Source organism: Apodemus sylvaticus, chromosome 12 (genome assembly GCF_947179515.1).
Source record: "Apodemus sylvaticus chromosome 12, mApoSyl1.1, whole genome shotgun sequence".
NCBI classification, from domain to species: Eukaryota; Metazoa; Chordata; class Mammalia; order Rodentia; family Muridae; genus Apodemus; species Apodemus sylvaticus.
The window spans coordinates 54,416,295-54,423,490 of NC_067483.1; positions in this window are offsets into that span (position 1 = coordinate 54,416,295).

A 7,196-nucleotide genomic window follows, 5' to 3' on the forward strand; every position below is an offset into this window, starting at 1 on the left:
TTCACAATAGTCACAAGCAAGATAAAGTATCTTGGTATGACTCTAACCAAACAAGTCAAAGATCTGTATGACAAGAACTTTAAGGCTCAGAAGTAAGAAACTGAAGATCTTAGAAGATGGAAAGATCTCCCATGCTAGTTGATTGGCAGGATTAATATAGCAAAAATGGCCATCTTGCCAAAAGCAATCTACAGATTCAATGCAATCCCCTTCAAAATCCCAACTCAATTTTTCATAGAATTAGAAAGAGCAATTCTCAAATTCATCTGGAATAACAAAAACCCAGGATAGCAAAAACTATTCTCAACAATAAAAGAACTTCTGGGGGAAAGAACATCCTATATCTCAAACAGTACTACAGAGCAATAGTGATAAAAACTGCATGATATTGTACAGTTACAGGTAGGTAGATCAATGGAATAGTATTGAAGATCCAGAAATGAACCCATGCATCTATGGTCACTTGATCTTTGAAAAAGGAGGTAAAACCATCTACTGGAAAAAAGATAGCCTTTTCAACAAATGGTGCTGCTTCAGCTGGCTGTTAGGTATTATTTTATACACCTGTCTCAAGAAATCCTATCTCAATAAACAAACAAACAAACAAACAAACAAACAAATAAATAAATAAATAAATAAATAAGAAAACCCAGACTGATAGTAGGATAGATTTCTTTTCAAATCTGACAGCTGGGCCATATTGCCAAGGACAATATTCACTTATCTCACTTAACATGCATGAAGAGTTCAAGTTCATCCCTGCAGGAACCTTCATCTCTATTTTCTAGTCTCCTTTGGGGTAGGAAAAGTACCCTGAAGGTTATGGAAAGGCTAACACGGACACCAATCCAGTCTCAAAACCCTTCACATATATTTTGATCTATCTGCAAGATATGCTGGGTAAATGGTGGCTCAGAGCTTGTGATGTTGCTTGAGAGAGAGAGAGAGAGAGAGAGAGAGAGAGAGAGAGAGAGAGAGAGAGAGAGAGAGAGAGCATTTGCTGTATACTACCTGGATGTCTACGAACAAGAGACTTGGTAGCCTACAGAAACAAAAGTAAATATCATAAATCAATCCAACCAACCAACTAACCTAACAAACAAAAGAAAAAGATGATGAAATGATTCCTAATGATATTCTCTTGGTATCAAAGACTGGTACCTTGTCCACAGGGGCTACCTCTGGTAACCTATGAGAGTGGTGCAGACCCACAGCAAGATGTTATACAAAGAGAGATTCTAAATTGAAGGTCCCTACAAAGTCCCTCCCCTCAGAGTTTGTGGGAACCCAGCAGAAGAGAGGGAAGAAAGATTGTAGGAGTCAGTAAGGATGTAGGACACCAAGAGTACATGGCACAACAAATCAACTAAGCAGGACATAGAGACTGAAGTGGCAAGGGTGGGATCTGCAAGGGCCTGCACCAGGTCCTCTACATATGTGTTAGGGCCAGTACCTAGGTGTTTTGTGGGACTCCTACACTCCTTACTCTTTCTGAAAGGAAAGAAAAGGAAGTGGATCTGGAGGAGATGGGTGGGAGGTAGTAGATCTAGAGATTAGTGGATGGAGAGAATCTGTGTTTGGGATTGTTGTAGTCAGGGTTTATATTCCTGCAGAAAACATCAGGACCAAAATGTAACTTGGAGAGGAAAAGGTTATTCTGCTTACACTTCCACATTGCCCTTCATCACCAAAGGAAGTGGAGGACTGAAACTCAAGCAGGTCTGGAAGCAGGAGCTGAGGCAGGAGGGATGTTACCTACTGGCTTGCTTATCCTGGCTTGCTCAGCTTGCTGTTTTATAGAACACCAAACTACCAGCCCAGGTATGGCACTATCCACAAGAGGCCCTCCCACCTTTGATTACTAACTGAAAAAAATTACAGCTAAAACTCTTGGAGGCATTTCTTCCTTTCTCTGTGTTAATTCCAGCTTGTGTCAAGTTGACAAAAAACAAAACAAAACAAAAAAAAACAAAACAACAACAACAACAACAACCAGTTAGGGGATAAATTGTATAAGAGAACAATCTATTTCAATCAAAAGCAAATATAATAATTAAGAAAATAAAGTTGATATGCTATATTGTTTAGATATCTAAAAACACATAAAATGTGCATATATGGTCATTACAAACATAATCTTAATTTCAAATGCGTTTAATTAGCCAATAGCTAGTAGAATCTATGAAACAAAAACAAACAAAGAAACAAACAAACAAAACATAGAATTTAAGGGTGCTTAACCTGACTGTCACTAGTCTATGTGAAAACTGTAAAGAATAATTACTCCTCAGGCATCTGTGTCCTGTAACTGAATGTTTACTGCCTCAGATGTTCATTATTTCTAAGCTTTGTTTACAGTGTCCTCTGGTTCTTAGCTTCTTCAGCCAAGCAGGAGAAAAGAGTTGAGGAACTGTATTCTAGTACAATATATTGAGCTGACCTTGAACATTTATAGGAGATGGCTGCTGAATTGGGTAAACCAGTGGCAAACTCAGTGTCATGAAAAAAAAAAAAACAACAACTCCTTAATTATAAATGTAATTATAATACAACTCAGCCCAGTTGTATTAACTTATAGTCTTTTGGTTTAAATACAAAATTGGAACTAGTCTTAACTCCAAAACTCCGGAATAGTAAATGTGTTTCATTCATCAATAAAACCTTGAAACTATATTTTAAGATTCTTGGATCCCAGACACTGTTGCGGATGCCAACAAGCACTTGCTGAGAAGAGTCTGATATAACTGTCTCCTGAGAGGCTCTGCCAGTACCTGACAAATACAGAGGTAGATGCTCTCAGACAACCATTGGACTGAGCACAAATCCCCAATGGAGGAGCTAGAGAAAGAACCCAAGGAGTTGAAGAAACTAAAGCAGCTGTCAGCCCCATAGTATAATATAAACTAACCAGTACCACCAGAGCTCCCAGGGAGTAAACCAGCAACCAAAGAGTATACATAGAGAGACCTATGGCTCCAGCTGCATAGGTAGTAGAAGATGGCCTTGTAGAACATCAAAGGGAGAAGAGGCCCATAGTACTGGAAAAGCTTGATACCCCAATGTAGGTGAATTCCAGGCCAGGGAAACAGGAGTAGGTGGTTTGGTGAACAGGGGGAGGGGAAATGAGATAGGAGCTTTTGAGAGGGGGACACCAGGAAAGGGGATAACATTTGAAATGCAATTAAAGAAAATATATAATAAACAAAAAGAAGAAAAATCAATTAAAAAAATAAACCCAAACAAAAAGATTCTTAGTTCCTTTTAAACTTTTAAGATTTATGATTTAATATGAATCAATAAAAAGAAGTTGATACAAAAACATGATGTAATAACTTACCTTGAAAACAAAATAAAAGTAGAATATACTTTGTGAACGCAGATGATTTTCAAAAATCTATGTATTTGCCTTCTAGGTCAGCAAACCATCATTCTACTCTCACAGAAAAAGGTAAGCTCCTTCTTCTTATGGATTATGGTGATGTCCATATTAGTAAATTCCATGGACAATATTTTTGCTAATTTAAAGAATTTTTATCAAATAACAACAAAGATGAATTTAGTGAAACAACTATGTTTTCACAGAAATCAAATAAAAGTTAAATAACTAAGTCCAGGGCAGGGGAAGGATAATGAATGACACTTTGGGGATTCCTGTTCTAAGGACATCCTGTTCTATCCACAGCCAATAAAAAAATAGCAATTACTAATGCATTTATTGTTTTCCAAAATTTCAAATTATTTAGGTAAAGCTGAACTGACCTAGTTTTTGGACCTTGAAACCATACTTGGTCTGTGCTGAAAGATGGAAACCTAGTGAGTATCTTCTGCAATGGCCACAGTTCATATGGGGCAGTCATGAAAACCCAAATGCACACAAACCATACAGAATTAAGAACAGCTAGTAAGACAAGATCTGCTGCCCTTGACTCCGGTGCTCCCTCCCTCCCTTCCTTGTTCCATCATTCCTCTTTATTGTTTCTCTTGTAGTTATTTCCCATTATTTCTAAGATCTACTTTTTCTTTTCTTAAATTCCTCCTTCAAACTCATGTCTCTGTTTGGTCCCTTACAGAAATATTCATCTTAAATACTAAAACTCTTAAATCCATAGAAGACTAATACTTGGGGAAAGAAGTGATTTTGCAAAGGAGGAAGGAATGGACAGCTTACCATTATTAACCTTTGAAGGTTTCAACACTTGGATTCCTTATCTAAGCCCTACCAATGACTGAAATTATATCATATAACCGACCTTGAATTAGAGTTCATGATCTTTACCTGAGACAGGAGGATATTATCACAGCCCATCAAGGTGCTATTCCACTAAAACACTGTATTGCTTACAATAAAAGCACACCCTTGTAAAACCATGTCATTCTTCTTTTAGGCTAGATCAGCAAGTGCTAAGATACTGAGATCCCTCATCATGAGTCTATTTCCACACATGATTTGCTTTAACACAAATCTCTTACTAAAATGCAATCTGATGTGAAGTTACATGGTAATGAGTAAGTATCACAGATGGTGATTTGTGCAAAAGCATGACTAATAGGAATAGCAAATCTGGATTCGGAGTCTATTCCTTTACTCCTCCCTTGGATGCCTTTCTCCACATTTCCAGTGGAATGATGCCATCTTGGGGGCCATTGGCAGCTTTAGAAGAGCTTAGTGATGCTGACTAATTCATACAAAACTCCCTGGACCAGTGTCATGATACTTTCTGTTCATGAGTTTGTACAACAAATAATAGATAAGCTGCTAGTCACAGCACATTTCTTCTTATCCTCATGAATATTGAACTTATCCCCATGAATGAAATATCAAATTCTTAATATTAATGATATCTTTATTCTCAACTGAAATATTAGCATTTGTTATCACTAAGTAAATATATCCTTTATTGCTTTTTAAAAATGTGTCTTATAAACATAATGAACAACTAAGTCTACTCAGAGCTCTGACCATGACCCTTAGGATTCCACCATGACAAGGCATATAATAGTACAACTGTTCTTTTCCCTGAAATGCTGACATGAGGCTGAGATGCTGGTTCACTCAGTAAAATTATCGTCTTGAAAGAATTAGAGCCTTAATTAAATTCCAAGAATCCACTCTTTAAAATAGTCAGTGTGATAGCCTTAGTCTCTAATATAAACACAAAAGAGGCAGAGACAGAGAGATACCCAGACATACTGGGAACCCAGCTTTGCCTCATTGGTGAATTTCTGACAAAGGAGGATCCCAATCAGACTAAATAAAAATGAGTGAATGAATGAATGAATGCACAAACAAACAAATAAATAAATAACAAATGAGTGGATGGCAGCAGAGATGTGATTTCCAGGATTTTCCTCTGGTAAGAAAATATCTACAATCTGATCTCTTGACTGTAAACATGTCAATCACACACCAAATATACACATAATTGACAGAATATTTGTTTGAGAGTAGGTGATGTGCACTTGTGTTCTTGTATATCCCAGTAAAGAAACTTACCCATGACCTGAAAGTTTGGAACAAAGTAGTCAGTGCTGGTTAAGAACATATGTACAACTTGTCCATGAAACCTTTATAATACCTTCAAACCAGAACCATGCATATCACTTGCATTTAAAGTTGAAATGCTATTGAACCTGCTTCAAAATTTATGGAGCTTTGGGTTGAGGTAACACCATAATCCTGGTGAACATCACAGTACTTACAAGAATCTACTCTCAACAGTCAAATGTGTAGTTTCTGTAACAGGGTATAGAGGACTCCAAGCCTACCTTTATTAAGTTTTGATCAAAGCATAAAAGAGTGTTACTGGTTTGGCCTATTTTTCCCAGTTACACCTGTATTTCCTTAGCTATATATTGGTAAAAGTAATAGCTCCAACTTCAATGTGTGTTTGTCCTACTAGAACAAGAGACCAGAGTGTAATAAGTGTTAGAATATCAGCTTACTGTTTCTGTAGCCAATAATATCAAACATACTACTTTACCTAATACCTGCTAAATTACATATTTTTGAAATGCCACTGATAATGTAAATAAAATGCATTTTGAGAAATAAAATGAGTTTGAATATTCTTCCTGGCAATAGCTAATAGATTTTTTTGAGATGGACAGCCAAGGACAACAGTTTGATCCAAAGAGTAGCAGTGGATACATACTTAATAAATCTAGGGGATGATAAGGATTCTCTGCTGTTAGTGCATGAGATATCCTTCAGCAGTTATTAACTTTTGAAAATCACACAGAGTTGGAGAGAATTTTGGCTTGTTCCAATGCCAATTTTAAATGACAAAATTGGGAGTTGGGAACTTATTTGATTGGTAAAATGTTTTCCATGACTGCACATGGCTATAAAATATATTACCTCGCACTCAAATAATCAGTCAGGAGTGTGGGCACCTGGAATCTCAAACTAACGTAGAAATGATTAAGGAGAAAATCCACAGTCAACTTCTAGCTTCTACCTACATTTATTCACACACACACACACACACACACACACACACACACACACACACACGTGAAAATTATCATTGTACCTCAGGATACCAGGAATACATTTTCATACCACTAAATCCTGGCACTAATGTAATTCCCAAGGAATAAGTAATAATGTAAAAGAAAATCTTCAGATATTACTACCTTCATGTTTATTCTTCCTTCACCAAAGCATTAAAAATGAATATCCATTATTATACCAAGTTCTTGAAATATATGGAGTAAATATTTCTCAAAATCAAATGGAGAGAGACAGAATATGAAAGCTTTGCAGGAGTCAACACCAAACACATCTTTAACCATCGCATATAGCATTTCATAAACAATACATTTGAAGATGCTTCCATTAACATGTCTGTCATGATGCATTTCTCATGAAAACACATAGAAATTTCTAAAATTGATGTGATTTCATTGTTAAAGCAACCAAAAGAACACAAATGAATGAGGTTAAACTTTTTAAGAGTCAATAAAAAGTCAAATATCCTTACTGATTGGCCAAAGAAAGTTTTGTATAAGAGATATCAGAATTGGAATGAAACAGTTTCTAAGCCAATTAGGTGTTGTCATTGCAAATGGACACAAATCCTGTTTGTGGTGCATGATATGTTTTGACCTGGAACTTAGTACTTGAAGTTTTATAGTTACAGAACAAATGATGCTCAAAAAACAGTAAGTGTGCCAAATATATTTGTGAATACATC